Consider the following 16,815-nt stretch of genomic DNA (forward strand, 5'->3'; position numbering starts at 1 on the left):
TCTCCTGCACCGTAAAATTTAGTGCAAAACAGCTGGTGCATTTGGTCTAGGAATCTGTACAATATTGCTGTGGTTAAAAACAGCTTAATATTAACCCCCTCTGGAATGCATGCCTGAAATTGATATTAACGAGACGAGATCAGATATTAATATTCTGTACAGCCGGTTCCTCAAGCTGTGCTGTAGCGTCAAATCAAATCTTTTCCCAAGTCAACATACAAAACACAAATAGAGGATGGCAGGTAGCATTGACATAGGAGGAAGCAGCAAAAGTGTTTTAAAACTTTAGAAGCTCTTAAGCGTGCAGCTACAGGGAGCTACGCTTCCCTTCCTACCACATCTCCCACAGCAGCCATTTTAATAGCTATTCAACACAGTAATAGGATCCAATCTGTACACTTAGTTGTTGGGGCTTTTTTAGTCTCTTAGTCAATATTAAAAGCATTTGGATGCTTTTTAGCGGGGAGGAATGATTTTGCACTCCAGGAACAGCGAGGCACTTGCAGTGCTCCCAAGGAACGCCGGCGAAGGATTTCCTTTGCATGCCTCTGCTGGTGATTGATGTTCTGATACTTCATTTTAACTGGACCCAGTTGTGCAGATTCACAATTTAATCTTCTTCTGTAAACATGCTCTCAGTGTAACCTTAGTGTGTTCTCGTTAGTTGAAGTTACACAATTCACATACAATATAGATCCAAAATATCACCTGAGGGTCGTTCTTCAGCCAGGAGGAGACCCTTGAGGGTCTCCAAGCACAAAGGCCTTTGGACACATGATTTCTACTCCTGGATCTGCAAGGCCTGGGGAATAAATCCACAGTTTTGATCCTAGGTAAATAAGTACAGCCCCATCGTTCACTTTACTCTCCCATGAAATGGGAGCCACCTCCTCTCCGGAAAAAGTTCTAATGATAGACCATTCCACTGAAGAACAACTCCCAGGTGGAAGGATGAGGTGGCATCATGCTGCTTCCGTCTTCACTGGCAATTAAAACTCCCTTTATTTCCAATCCAAAGGAGAAAGTTAATTTCTCTCTCAAGAGTACCCCTTGCCCACAGGTGGCTTGAGGTCTGGTGTATTCTATCTCCACACTTTCAGTTAATTCACCTTTTCTGAATGTTTTGAGTTTGTGCAACTGCTCACTTGAGGAAAGCAATCTGATTTTCTTGTAATCAGCTATTCAGTTTGAGGTACGTGCATCCATCTTATTTAAGTAGGCCATAGATATTTACAGCTAAAACTAGGAATGGAAAAAATATTACAGCCTCCTCAAAACTTTAACATGTGCAGCCTCATCACACCAGAGTTAAACCCCAACTTAGATGTCACCTAGGTTTTTTTATCTCTTGCTTGAAACAGCCAAGTAATATGAAGTGGCTGCAAGGATTGCTCTCATTAGCTACCCTTCCCCAGGACTCAGATATCTGCTGCCAGGTTTCTCCAGACAAAAGGATGAAAAATAAACATACTGTCCCCGCTACACCCAAAATCATCTTTAAACTATGCACACACACACAAAAAAAGGACCTATTTAACTATGACAGAGAAGGAGGTAAGATGTTGCCTTCTGTCTGACCACAGCGCAAGAGGAAAGCCATTCAAACCGCCCCTCAGAGGACAAAAAATAATAATCTGGATTTCTACCTGGTTTGCTGATCTTTACACGAGATAAGCCAGGAAGGTACAGGTCCCACTGACTACCACTGCCCACCCTTTCCCAGGAGACGGGCAGAGAACACGAACAGGTATGTACTGAAGAGGTTACTCTGATGACTTTTAGTTCAGCCACAAATCTTCCAGACTGTTGTTCTCCTGGCTTTGGTACAATCTTCATCACATTTGTAATTGCATTTACCTGGATGGCTTTAATCTTATTAAAGATTAACAGGTAAAAAGCAGAGGCTGAATCAAATCTCATAAAGCAGTGTCTGCTTCACAGGGGCTAGGCTAAGCAGAAGGCTAACTCAACTCCTAATTTCTCCTAGGTTTGTAAAGATTATATTTATAATTTCACTCAGGAACAAAATATATCAATTGAGCTGAGGTTTATTTGAACTAAAGAGCAAAAAATGTTACTGTGTCGTTTGGGGTGTTTGATCTTATGCTTTATTGAAGCACAGCTATTTAAAAATAAATTATTCCAGGAACACATTGTCCTTACCTTGTGGCTGATACATATATTTTTATATTTATATTTATAATATATTTTATATATTTAAAAGAGATTAAAAAAAAATAGTCATATTGTAGTATTTCCTCTCCCTTCAGGTAAACATAAAAGCTTAGAATTTAATCTGCCTTAAAAAAATATAATCAGCTCATGCATTTTAGGGACTACTAGTACAGCCAAATTAGGCCCTTGCAGCTGAGTTCACTGCTCTGCATTTGGCACAAGTATAACTGGTATAACTGAAATATTCCAGAAGACAGATATGTTACATTCTTTCAGGTGTTTTGACTTAACGTTTATGGTACTCAAGGAATTTCTATTAAAAAAAAAACCCTACCTTCAGCAAATTTCAAAACCTTTACTTGGGAAACATGAAGAGAAAGTTTTCATATGACAGAGCATACTCTCCATTAAAAACACATCAATTGTAACTATAAAATCTATTATACATATTATATATAATACATATAATTTTATATATAGATATGAAATATATAACTTTTTTTTTTTAATAACAGAGATCCTATTTCTGAAAAGGAGAGCACTCCATGCATACAGCTACTTTTATGAAGTGGTTAGAAATGTGTGAAGGAGAACCTGTATGGGTTATTAAGATACTGCCCTTCCAGGCATGTCAAGGGAGCAAAATTGCTAATGGCCTTTTGGGACAGGGGGGCTCCAGCTTTCTATTTGTGCTGCCACATGCGTGAGCTTTAAACTGAAGTTGTGTCTGTTCTCGCGGCCGCAGATTGCAACTCCACTGTTGATCTGAATTCCTGCAAGCGTCATACACTTGGGACCTGCCTTCCCTCATTTAGAGGAGATCACATAATGGTTTTTCCTCTTTACAGCCATACCATCCCCTTGTAGCCAAGCCTCAGGGTCAATAACCTTAGGTCTAGTTTTCACATTTAACAAATTCTCCTACTGCTCAATTGGCAAAGGCTGTTCAATGCCTAGGCTGGAGCTAGATATATTAAGTGTTAACCATTTCTTTGTCAGCTTTTTAAAGTCATATTTTTTAATAGTTGCCTGCACTCACCTCCAATTATACACCATTATGGCATCTGCATATCTTACTACAGGTATCGTACCCCGTGGCTGCTGTGTACCTGCCATTCCATCCAGACCCCCACCATAAATGTCATGGTAGCACCTGGAAATCCTTCCAAGCTTCCTTGAAGAGCCTAACAGAGGTAAGAATCTTCGTATTTAGGTGAAGTCTGTTTAAAAATTATTTTTTTTATATGTGAAGAAAATTATCTATAATTCTTTTACCCTATCCTTGATATTTTGATTTTCTTTCTCTGCTGCAAGCAATAAAACAGCTTTACATTCAGCACATGAATAGCAGAGATTTTTTAAAGCCTCACATTTTACAGGGTTTTCCTAAAGCTTCTTAAGAATTTGAATGATCTGTGCAATAGCTCCATACATAAAAACACAACTTGGGCATACCAATTTCAATCTCCCCCTTTATTCATTACTTAAAGAGCTATGAACCATCCTGGGATGCCTTGCACTAGGAGGGAAGGTACATAACTAATTTCCTAACTACTCTGTTTACTTTGCATACCTTGTGGGCAAAAGTTGGCAAGAAAGGACTGGAAGCTGTTTGCTTTGAAATTATCACCCCATTTACAAGATTCAAGACCAAAGTCTTCTAAAACGAGGTAACAAGGAAAAGGAAGTGACTATATGCACGGTTAATGCTACAGAGTGGGCTAGCAGTGCACGGGAGGTCATCAGCTGAGAAAGAAAACAAACGGGTATCGAGAAAGCTCCCCCGTGAAGTGCATTCGGACACAGTATTTAAAGCAGCCATAGAGAATAAAGGCATAGCCAGTTCTACGCAAAACGTCTGTATTCAGTTTAAAGTCACCTCTTATTACTCCCAATGGAAGTAAAGCTACACAGGGGCACGGCTGCTGTTGAAAGCACAAGCTTAACACCCTAACTCCATCTGCAAAGGCCTCCTTCTCCCTGACTAGTAGGGCCACCCAGGAGGGGATGGGCAGCCAACAAGATTGCTACAGACACAGGTGGGGCTTGATAACACAAAGAATTTGGCAACGAAATTAGTTTCAGTGGATCCTGAATCCTGGGTTTGGGGTTTTTTTGGCTTTCAGGCTTCTCAATTCAACACCACAAAATAATGTGTGTTTGCCGGGCCGTGCTGTGAAACACGTCAGTGATGCAATAAAACTTTAAAATACTTTTTTCAAAGCCATGTAACAGCTACACTATAATGCCAGAGCAGTTCTCCCATCCAGTTCACAGCACAGCTCCACAGAACAGTCATGGTAGCACAACTAAGCAGCTACTGGCCAGCGATGGCAGGAACCACTTAAAGCAGAGCTGCCACCAAAGATTTCATATCGTTGAATGACAGTCTGTGCACGCTGCTAACCCACTTGGAACAGAAATGCTCCTCCCTGTGCCAAGTCAGCTCGTGGGTACAGAAAGCCTGATGTGGAAGTGCCTCATGGAAGCGCCTCGTGGAAGGATTTGCTCAAGCCAGGAAATCTGGGGATGCAGGTCTGCTTTTGCACAGAGGCTTTTGGGGAGAGGACATAGGATAGTTTACAGAATTGCCAGGTCACCACCCTTCCTGGTCAAGAAGCAACGCTGTAGCATCCACTTGCCCTACTTATACATGACAAAACTACCGCTAACATTTATTTTTTGTCTACAGATTCCCCCCAAATTCCCCCAAAAGATGCAATGCCAAATTTTTTTTAAAAACCCAATAAATCAGAGAAAAATGAAATTACTTGCTAAAGACAGAAAAAGCAGAATGCATGAAGTCACCAGTCAAGAAACCTACAGGACCCTACTGCATACAAGGGACTGCACAGATGGCACTCTGGACACCAAACCTACAAACAAAGCAGCCCAGGCTCCTGGTATTCCAGTAGATACACCTGTTTTGGCTGAACAATGCCACTGAACTATTAACACAGCGTAGCAGCATCACAGTTTGATCAGAGAAACACCAGCAAACAACCCAGCCGTGCCAACTAACTGTACATGAAAGGTGTGAGCAAAATAGGTGTCTGTGAGAGGGAAGGAAAGGAAGCAAATACGTAGCCATTTCTGCCCATGAATTTACCTGTCTCTTCTTTTCTCAAAAAGCCGAGTAATAACATATGCAAACTCTTCATTGCTGTCTCATTCAAAAGCTCCTAACTTCCAAGGCTGCTAAACCCTCTTCTGATACCACAGTTCCCATTCAAGTAGAATTCAAGTAGATTAATTATGCCACAGACAACAGAAAACGCTTCTTCAAATTATCAGTACAAGAAAACAGCATGAAGACTTCAGTTTCAAGGATGCTGTTTACATCTACTCACTTAGTTTACAGGCCTCGGGATCAAAATGAAAAGATAGTAACTAATTGCTACAACTGGGAAAAGTAAATTGGAAAGTTCTTACCAGGTACACCTGTACACAATAATTTGAAGAGCGGCAGTATAAGCAACGCACATTGCAAAAGTGCAATTAGAGAAGTGGAAAGGGTTACTCTGAGCAATTGAGATACTATGTTTTGATAACTAAGTTACCCTGGAGATGATTCACACACGTAAGTTGCTTAATGTCATTTTGCACTACAGGTCCAGGAGGTATAAAAATATGCATAAAAGCCACTATTAAATCACACAGTATCCAGGACAATTGCAAAGTGAATACATTTTCATCCCAGATTATTGCACTAAGTTTGAGGCTGTAATATTTCAACCTATGTCCAAAGCACATAAACCTCACACAGCCATCTCTCGTCTTAATGCACCAAGCCAACCACACTGCAGCACTCTACAAGAGGACCTCCTCCTCCTCAAGCAAGCAACATGCTGCTTTGGAAGAAGAAAGGGAGGTTAAAAACCCCCAACCCTCAGTTCAAATGAGTTCTTAGCTCACCTGAGCAGCATGACAGCCACTAGCGAAAGGGACCTCTTGGGACTCAGGCTTCTGTGCAAATAGCTTCCAGGATGAAGTGCCTTTTGACGTGTACTTGTTCCTGCTGGGAGAGACACAGAAAAGATGCTTCAGAGAATACATAAGACAAGGGACTGGGCAACATACACGAAGAGAAATAGCTTGCTCAAGGGGTTTATGGGTATCCTAAGCAAGGAATTATTTTGGAGCTGGCATCTCAATACATCACAGAAAATTCCTTGTTTTCATCTATATAAACGCAAAAGGAAGAAGAGTAAAGAAGGTGAAATCTATTGATTTTGCACTGAATACAGCAATTGAACACTTCAAGATATGTCCTAACAGCCAACAAACATCAAATCAACAGAACTTTAAAATCAGGAGATCAAAATATATAGGCAAAATAGGTCAAAAATTACTTAACTGAAAGATCTCCCAAAATTGTCATTACTGAGTAACATCAGTGTGCAACCACAATGCTCCTTTTTCAAGTTGCAATGACTGGAATTATGCTCTATATTACCTAAGTGTTTTATTAGCTACCTGGAAATAAGCATGTCCTTGGTGGTAAAATTAACGGATTACATGGTTTAGTAGCACGATAAATAAAAATAGAAAAAGAAATCACACAACGTTAGCTCAATTCTTGTCAAGCTGGGCTCATTCCAACCAAAACAGTCTTAAGATATCTGAATGCAGATACACGTATCCAGTAACAAGGAACGCAGGTCAGGTTTGCAAATCAGAGGACCACGACCTTACGAAGCAAGGAAACAAAAAGGGATGTGGAGGTCATCATAGTCTTGCAACTAAGCATTCAGAGCTTCTGATGTTATTAAAAGGGCTAATGTGTTTCATGGATGCAAGATATGAAAAAGATATGACAGTGAATGGAAATACTGAATGCGGGGGGGGGGGGGTACGCAATGGTAAAGAGTGACACTGAAATACTGTGCCCAGTTCCATGGCTGATGCTCAAAAAAAGATGCTGAAAATTAGAGAACATGCAGAGCACAGCCACAAAAGCAATTAGCGTGTAGAGGGGAAAAAAAGCATTATGTATAATCAGATTTAAAGATTCAGTCCTTCTGATAAGCCACACAGACAACTGACAGCTTACTTGATCATCTTTAAGGAAAAAAAAAAAAATATCAGCAATGAAAAAAACACTTTAATACAGCCACGAGCAGACTTAAAAGGGACCAACAGATGCAAGTCAAAAGCATAGAAGGCTCCTGTTAAAAACAAGATATGAATTGCAACAGGGAGAAATGAACAGGAAAAAAATTCTTGAAGACGTAGTCTCTTTTTCTCGGTACTTTCAGGATAACATATGCTTTAGCCTAAGGATTTGTTCGGCCTATGAGCAATGCCAAGTGAGATGGTCTAGCAACTGTAGGACTTGATGGCTCCACTGACCCTAAACTCTGAATGACAGTCTCAAAAAAAAAAAAACCAACCACCAACAACAAACCAACCCTCAAACAAAACGAAAACCAAAACCAACTGAAAAACCCAAAAGCATATTGCCCTGCATTTTCACTAATGCTACTGAGCACTGAATTAAATGCACAATGGACTGTGAAATGCTTGCAGATCTTCCCCCAGCTAAATGTCAAATGAAGAGGCCATCTGTTAATAAACATAAACATTACCTCTCTGGAGTTTTATCCAATGCACTAATAAGTAAACTCATACCACCATTTAGTGCTACAGGATTGCCAAGGCAAGTGAAGTCTTTCGGGTTTTCATTTCAACAGCTTGGGTGGGCAGAAGAAGAAAACACCTGGAGCCCGTGGCAGACACATTCCCAGTCACGAAGACAGCTTCATGGCTGTAGAGTTACAGGCTCTTGAGAAACTTCTTCAAAGTACTCACAAAGACGCTTTCTGCCTGAGTAAAGGCCTTTCAGACAAAACCACCTCCACTTAGCATGTTTGAGAGGAAAAATATATATCCCCAAAGTTACCCATTTCAGTTGCTTTTCTAGGTTTGTAACTTATACCTCAAAGGGTGATGTGCATGCATCGCAATCCCAGCTAGAGTTTTCATGGGGTGTTAAGTCAGTTCATGACAGAAAAAGGCCCAGTTGCTGATGATGTTAATCAAAACTGCACAGAAAAATTTGTTAAAGCTTTTTAACTACTTACTAAACCCAGAAGACTGGAAATAGAAGAGGTTAAACTATTGCTTTCATTGCCTTACAATTCAACAGGCCCAACATCAACTTAATACCAATTTGCCTCATACTGATTAAGTGAACATAGCACGCAAGTTCAACACACACTGTGGCAAAATATTAAGGAACGACAAATTAGCGGGTCTTCTGACGTATTTTAGAGAGAAGCTGCACATTTTGAACTTCTAATTGCAATGAGCATAATCAGATCCATTGAAGGGAAAGGACTAACTAGTACAAGCGGAAGGAAACCATAGCCTACTACTATTAACCATTGCAAGCACCATGTATCTTTAGAAAAGAAGCTTTTATTTGCTGTGTATGCCTAGCCTAAGCACAAACAAAAGATTATTAAATTGCCCCTCTGATTCAGGACAAGAGAGATCACCCCATATTTCACTTGCACCCTTTTTACCGAATCAATGTGGTGGGGATTTTTCTGCCCTCTGCTTTCTTCCTATGGTAGAATACATTTGACTAATCACTGTTTTCCCACTGGGAAACACTGGTTAAAGAGCTGGTCCTTCACAAATTCTAAATAGTGACGCAACTAGGAATGTAAGAGCTAGATCTTCTTTATATACAGCTCTTACATACATCTGTCAGAAAGAGATACTATCTCTTAAACTATCTAGAAGACAAACAAAAGCCCTGGGGAAAAAGACATGAGTTCACTCCTGAAATTTCTACATATTTAAAACACAGTCAATTAGTATAGACAGAAGGTTAAGCTTGAACTGTGAGAGACCTTGATTTCTGCATCACTTCGTCAAGAGACCAAGCTATCACCCCAACAATCCCTCTAGACATAGCAAGGTTAATGTCAGGTTTATGTGAGCTTCCTTCACATCGACATGTCACCTTAATCCAGCTTAATTAGAAACGCTAGCCAGGTCTAGGTCTATTCAGCAATAAGCATGAATGTACCTTATTCTGAAAAGGTAAATTCTGTAACAATTCACTTGAAGTACTAAAAATCTCATTAATTTTTATTTAAAGCCATGCTGATCACAGGTGGTTCCTATGCACTTAATCTGGCAGAGTGCTCCCAACAGGTCTACCTGCGCAGGTCCAGCTAAGAAGTAGGGACAGGACAGCTCAGGGGCAGAGCTTGTCCACAGCTTCCTGGTTTGCTGTAGGCCCGAGAAAGCTTTTGAACAACTTTAACAGAAAGAAGGACAGATAACATATCACAACATAAAGAAAACCGTGACTGTCAAGTAATACAAATTCCATTCACTGCAAATTGCCAAAATCATAGAATCACAGAATGGTTTGGATTGGAAAGGGCCTTAAAGATCATCTAGTTCCAACCCCCCTGCCATGGGCAGGGACACCTTCCACTAGACCAGGTTGCTCCAAGCCCCATCCAACCTGGCCCTGAACACTGTCAGGGATGGGGCAGCCACAGCTTCTCCAGGCAACCTGCTTCAGAGCCTCACCACCCTCATAGTGAAGAATCCTTCCCAATACCTAAATCTAATCTCTTTCAGTTTTAAGCCATTCCCCCTTGCTCTATCACCACATGCCCTTGTGAAAAGTCCCTCTCCAGCCTTCTCTAGGCCCCCGTTAGGTACTGGAAGGCTGCTATAAGGTCTGCCCAGAGCCTTCTCTTCTCCAGGCTGAACCCCCTCAACTGTCTCAGCCTGACGTCATAGGAGAGGGGCTCCAGCCCTCTGATCGTCTTCATGGCCCTTCTCTGGACTTGCTCCAACAGATCCACATCCTTCTTATGCTGGTGGCCCCACAGCTGAACGCAGTACTCCAGGTAGGGTCTCACAAGAGTGGAGAAGAGGGGGAGAATCACCTCCCTCAACCTGCTGGTCATGTTTCTTTTGATGCAGGCCAGGATATGGTTGGCTTTCTGAGCTGCAAGTGCACATTGCTGGACCATACACCAACACCTCTAAGTCCTCCTCCTCAGGGCTGCTCTCGATCAGTTCTCCACCCAGCCTGTATCTGTGCTTGGGATTGCCCCAACCTATGTGCAGGACTTTGCACTTGGCCTTGTTGGACTTCATGAGGTTTGTATGGGCCCACCTCTCAAGCCTGTAAAGGTCCCTCTGGACAGCATCACTTCCCTCCGGCATATTGACTGCACCACTGAGCTTGGTGTCATCAGCAAACCTGCTGAGGGTGCACTCAATCCCACTATCCCTGTGACTGACAAAGATACTGAACAGCACCGGTCCCAATACCAAACCCTGAGGAGCAGTGTTTGTCACTGATCTCCATCTGGACATCGACTGCAACTCTTTTGAGCACCTTTTCCTTATCCACCGAGTGGTCCATCCACCAAATCCACATCTCTTCAGTTTAGAGACAAGGATGTCACGTGGGAGTGTGTGTCAAATGCTTTGGACAAGTCCAGCTGCTCTGTCACTGAAGGCCACCAATTTTGTCAGGCATGATTTGCCCTTAATAAAGCCATGTTGGCTGTCACCACCTCATTTTGCAAGTGCTTTAGCATAGTTTCCAGGAGGATCTACTCCATGATCTTGCTGGGCACAGAGGTGAGACTGACTGCCTCAATTTTTACCTGTGGCCTTAAATTAGTGATGCTAGTTAGCAAGAAAAGCGAAACGCTAGAATAAGGTTTTAATTAAAACTAAATAAGGTTTCAATTAGATAACTAACTTTTTGAAGACAACACACTTCGACCAAATAAATCAAAACTACTAATTTCACTGGTTTCCAGGATCACAAAACTGTTTGCCTGAGGGCAGGTGGTGGAAGAGGGCATGTCAAAAACGAACCCAGAAGGGCAGAAACATGGAAGCTAACCACAAAGGTGGAGCAAGACGGGAACCACTTCAGAAGGCACCAGGTGGACTCCGTTGATGAGTGGCTAGGCTCCTAAGCCCAGGGAGCTCAGTGTGGAGCTAATCATCAACCTGTGCTAGCACTGGCTCCCAGAAGCCAAATTCCAAAGAGAAACAGAGCGTCTCACTGAGCACGTGGCTGGTGACCACAGTTCTGCTGACTCATTCCTGGGGACAAACTCTGCCCCATGTTATGGCAGTCTAAGGCTGAGGAATTGAGCAGGGGCCAATCGTCAAGCTGGTTCTGAGATTTTTTTAAATAATTGTTACTAACGTTTGTGAAGCACAGACACTTTTGGACACTACAAGTAGGTCTTCCCTCAACCATCTGAGATGGAAACCTAGAGATCCAAAAGCTACATATTTTCAGAAACTTAACTGCTGAGACAGAAACAGAAATACTTGATTTTAACAGATAACTAAATTACTATCTGCCTAAACCTGCTGGTTTTGTCTGGGGTAGAGTTGATTTTCTTCATAGTAGCTAGGCTGGGGCTGTGCTTTGGATTTGCGCTGGAAGCAGTGTTGATAACGCAGGGATGTTTTCGTTACCGCCGAGCAGCGCTTGCACAGAGCCAAGGCCCTTTCTGCCTCTCACCCCACCCCACCAGGAGCTGGCAGGGGACACAGCTGGCACAGCTGGCCCCAGCTGACCAAAGGGATATGCCAGACCATGGGGCATCATGCTCAGCATATAAAGCCGGGGGAAGAAGGAAGGGGGAGGCCATTCAGAGCGATGGCATTTGTCTTCCCAAGCAAATGATGAAGCCATGATGTCCTGGGGATGGCTGAAAACCTGCAGCCGAGGGGAAGTGGTGAATTAATTCCTCGTTTTGATTTGTGTGTGTGCACAGCTTTTGCTTTACCTATTAAACTGTCTTTATCTCAACCTACGAGTTTTCTCACTTTTACTCTTCCAGTTCTCTCCCCTACCCCACCGGGAGGGAGGGAGCAAGCAGATGTGTGGTGCTTAGTTGCCAGCCGCGGTTAAACCGTGACACTAAAGAAAGTAAGCCCCAACTCCACAAGGTCCACTGAACAACCCTCTAGCCTGCCCTATTGCTCCAGGGCTCGGGAAAGCAACTGCCCTCTCCCTCCTCCATCCACCCTCTGGAGCCTCCAGGGGCAAGCACTCCACAGCCTCTTTTTGTGGCCAGTTCTGAGCAGTTCTGTAGTCAGAGAGCTTTTTGTACCACTAAGCCACTAATGGCTTAGACAACATGGCTCTCTCCAGCTCCTTATTTCCACTTTGCCTACATACGTTTTGACCAAGCAAAGATTAGGAGTTACTTACTACCTAAATCCATTATTTTTTTTAAACAGACACCCCCTCAATGACTTATGCAGACTGTGCTGTTTGGTGTTTGTTTTTTTTAAACAAGAATTACCAGACCAATGTCAAATCCGAGTCAGTCTCACACTTAAACAAAACTAAAGTAATACTCTACTAATTCTAGTTACCTCTGGCTTTATTATAGCTAATAATGGCCTTTTTTTATATATTTATTTTTATTCTAATGGTAGCAGCCATTTAGAGAGGACATCATCCCCCACCCCCCCCATAAGCTTCCCCCACCCCCCCCATAAGCTGAGCTTCATAACATCCTGTGGTACATGAGAAAACCTGTCAAGAAAAGCCAAAACAAACATCCACTACTGAGCTGAACTAAAAGATAAAGGTGAGTAAGTAGGAAGAAGATCACACTGGGGTCGTTTGTTTACTTAATTCCATCTTAATTATTTAGACTCTCATCTCACTAACAGCTGTGCAGGTGCTAACTTTACTTCAAGAAGGACCTACATTTTTTGTTTGCATAAATCAAGTACATTTAATCAAGTGCACATTAACTCATCAACACATTGGATCTGATGAGGAATTGCGTAAGTGACAATGCCAAGCTATTTTGGTGAATATTCATTATATCTCTGTGGAACAGTCTGACTGGAGGAGAGTGAGAACAAAATGACAGTAAAAGAACGGTAGCAATTACTTTACTAGCAGTTAACATTGCCATTAACTGCTTGCTGGCAAGAGCTTAAAGTTGCAAATCCCAATTTAAGCCTGTTACCTTAATTTTACAATTGTAACTCAATATTCAGAATGTGACACTAGTGTAGTAAATACCTTCATTCCATGCTTCGTACAATAAATAGTTTGAAAGTGTATGAAAAGTTCCAAATTATAGCTGTTACAGAAATACAAAGTGCTTAGTACTAAGTCTTCATAAAAATAAATAAATGTACAAACTATTTTCTCAGAACCAAGACAGAATCCAAACCCATTAGCAACAAGTCACCGGAATATTTTTTTGTTCTTAACAGGCATTCACGAAGAGATCTCCCTTCAAGATGTAATTTGTTCTTAGGGAGCTTCTGCAAGCAAGGCAAACAGTTCCCAGTTTTGTAAAGCTTTTATCCCACCTCCAACATCTGTAGGAAAATTCAGGCAAAAGAGGGCTGTGCTGTTAGCGAGGATATTTTACATAATAGATCTTTACGTTAGATGGACAAAGCAAGTTTTGGCTAAAAGAAAAAACCCCTTCATTCACTTGTTAGTTCCCAGAATGGATGAAGGAGGAGGAGAGAAAGACTGTTCCGGTGCGCCATCTACTATGTCCTTCTGAAACCCTGAACCCCACGTGCTGTGACCAACCTACCGAGAAGGTCACACAACCTCTTCTGGTGCAAAGCTGCCTCCCCACTACCACTGCGCACCCAGACATGGTACGAGGTAAGAAGCTGGCATCACATTTGCCGTCTAAGGAGAATGTAGGTGCTTATGGGCTGTGGTTCACAGCTGCAGCTTGATCTAGCCAACCCCCCCCCTGCTGTCTGCCTTGTCACCCGGCCAGGACAGGGACGAACAGGAGGCTCACGCTACTGGACTTCACAACATTACACACTAATATGAGCAGCCATAAAATGTAGTTTACATTCACATGCCACGCTGCAGACTCTGGCAGATTCAAAATCCAATAGAAAAGAAGCCTGAATGGCAGAGTAACCTCTGGCAAACGGACAGGATGAACAGCTGGATGCCTCAGCTCCTGGAGCGTCAGTGTCACAACTGTATTTATTTTGCTATCCTTCCCATGTTGTCACCAATCCAGGAGTATCAAAGATGTCAAAGTATCAATGCTGTTGTAACAGACTACCACAAGCATCCAAAGCTTCAGGTGCATGCTTTTGGCATTGATTTTACTACAAAACACAGCATCACATCTTGGTGGGTTGGCTCCAGCTGCTTACAGTTATCAGACCATGTAAAAAGCTTTTGGTACCAGAAGCCACTATTCAAACTCCTTCCCCAAACATTGTCACCATCTACCTTCCGTATTGGTTTAAGTAATGTATTCTAAGAAAGATAATTTTCTTCACATGCAATCAGACTAGGTTCCCACCAGGGCTTCGGACGCAGGAGTATTCAAGGCAAGGAGGACAAGCCATGCCAGGCTCGGCAGCAGACTTCCTCCCTTTTGTTTTGGCTGGAAGCATGCTCTGTTCTGGCTTTTCCATCGCAGGCGGCAGCCCCCGTACCCGACCACACCGGATACATCTCGCACCGAAGAGGCAGGCTGGGCATTAAGCGCCAGCCCAACATGCGTATGTAATCTCAGTCCCTAGCTTACAGCCAACAGGTCTCCCAGCTGATTTGCCTACAGCACCGTACACACAATCCTGATCCTACAAAGCCAGTTCTGCATTTCAAGCTTTAGAAGGAGGGAAAGAAAGAGATTATTTTTTTTTTCAGTCCAGCGTTGGGGTTGACGCCTTCAGAAAAGAACCATAAAGCAAGCTGAAGCCGATCCTAGGTACATACCGGCAGCCTATTACTTACCAACCTTTGCTTCCTTCTAGATTCCATTGTAATGAGAACATAAACAGTAAAATAAGCATACATCTCCCTCGAACGAATTACCTATTCAGAGTTCCCTCTGGTGTTCAATAAGCTTATCATCACATTCAAGGTAACAGCGTTAGTCACAAAAGCATCAAGTTCCCTTACAAGCAAGTTATCATTTGAGAACGAGCTCGGCCACAGGGACGGGACCGTAGTGTTATAACTCACGGACAACAAAGGCAATGCCATTTTCCACGAGATTCCCGAGTCGCGATAAACTTATGCTTCCTTCTTTGTATTATTCACCTGAGCGCCTGGCTAACCCAGAAAGGACCCAAATCGTTATCTACCCCTCCTGCCTCCGACTGCCACCGAGGCTGTCGCAGTCCCGGCGAATGCAAAGTCACAGGTCACAGGTACGGCCCGGCTGAACAGGGACGGGAGAGCGACGGGAGAGGGGCGCCCGGCAGCGCCCGGTCGCAGCGCCGGGAGTCACAAGCCCTTCCAGCCTCGCGCGCCCATGCGCCTGCACGGAACGCGAGCGAGGCGCAGCACATCTAATTAACAGTTCGGAAAGAAAGTTTAAAACTGCCTCTGCGAAGAGACAGAACGCGTTTGCAGGAAATCCCAGGCGAGCCCCCGAGCCGGCAGGGCCAAGGCGAAGCGCGGGGCCGGGGCGAGCCTTGACCCCGGGGCTGCCGACCCCAGCCGCGCCGGGGGGAGGCTGCGACCCCCCCCCCCGAGCAGCAGCAGCAGCCGCCGCCAGCCCCCACGCAGCGGAGCGGAGCGCAGGGAGCTCCGCCGGGCACCGGCGCTCGGCGGCGGCCGGGCGGGAGGAGCCGCCGCCCCGCGCCTCCCCCCGTCCCTGCGCGGCGGCTCGGGGAAGGCGCCCAAAGTCCGGAGCCGCCGCTGGGCTGGGCGCCCCTTAACCACAACCATCTGGGGCGCGGGCAGCGCGGCGGCGGCCCCTGCCGCCCTGGCCCCGGGGGCCGCAGCCGAGGAGGGGGAAGTTGCTGTGCCCGCGGTTCGGCGGCCCCCGAGCGAGCGGGCGGCCCGGACCCCTCGCCGCGAAACCGCCGCCCCAGCCCCGACGCGCAGCGGCCGCGCTGGGGGCTGCGTTACCTTCAACAGGTGCAGGCGCCGGCGGGAGGCAGCCCGGCGGGCGCGGACCGTCCGAGTTGCCCGAGCGGGAGCGGCGGCCCCCGGCAGCCCGGGGCGGGCGGCGGCGGGCTGGGCAGAGGCGCTACGGCAGCCCCCGGCGGCCGCCCGTGCTCCCGGCGGGCCCCGCCGCCGCCACAGCAGCCGGAGTCGGCGCGAAGGCGGCAGCGGCTGCGGCCACCTCCGAGAGGAAGGAGGAGAGCGGCGGGGAGCGAGGGAGGGGAAGGCAGAGGGAGAGAGGAGAGAGAAACCGCCCCGCGAGGAATTAATCATCACATGACGGTCGCGATCCGCCGCCGCCCCCCGACAGCCGGAGCCTACGCCGGGGAGCCGGGGAAAAGCTGCGAGGAGGGGACACACCTGTAGGCGCAGCACATATCCGCTGTGAGCACAATGCGAGACAGGAAACTGAAAAAACAGCCCAGGGAAGGAGAGAGGCTCCCGTTCGTCCCTCCCTCCCTCCCTCCCTCCCTCCCTCCGTCCTCCTCCTCCGCCTCTCTCCACCCCCTGCCCCCGGTCAGGATCCGCTTGCAGCGCTGTCTCACGCTGGGAGATCCAGGCGGAGGGCCGGGCGGAGGCAGGAGCCGCACTTTCTCTCCCCTTTCCTTTCCCCGTCTCCGCTTTGTGCTGCCCGCCAGCCAGGCAGAGCCGGCGCGGCGCCAGCCGCGGGGCCGAGCGCTCCCGGGGAGCCCCGAGTCGGGGACGCG

The 16,815-nt window shown here is 45.4% G+C and overlaps 1 protein-coding gene across 3 annotated transcripts in view; it reads right to left on the reverse strand.

Moving 5' to 3' along the window:
- Nucleotides 1–16,580, reverse strand: part of PLXNB2 (plexin B2) — a 267,942-nt gene extending 251,362 nt beyond the window's left edge. Inside the window, exons 1-2 of one of the 3 annotated variants that reach the window (XM_056339913.1) lie at nucleotides 16,469–16,580; nucleotides 6,091–6,193 (exon numbers count right to left, since the gene is read on the reverse strand). The gene's annotated coding sequence lies outside the window, so the exon portion shown is untranslated. Of the gene's footprint in view, nucleotides 1–6,090; nucleotides 6,194–16,072; nucleotides 16,214–16,468 lie in introns of those variants that run through there. The other 2 variants (XM_056339914.1, XM_056339912.1) reach the window with 2 other exon arrangements.
- Between the last annotated feature and the right edge of the window lie 235 nt (nucleotides 16,581–16,815).

The sequence above is a fragment of the Falco biarmicus genome, chromosome 5, assembly GCF_023638135.1.
Source record: "Falco biarmicus isolate bFalBia1 chromosome 5, bFalBia1.pri, whole genome shotgun sequence".
NCBI classification, from domain to species: domain Eukaryota; kingdom Metazoa; phylum Chordata; class Aves; order Falconiformes; family Falconidae; genus Falco; species Falco biarmicus.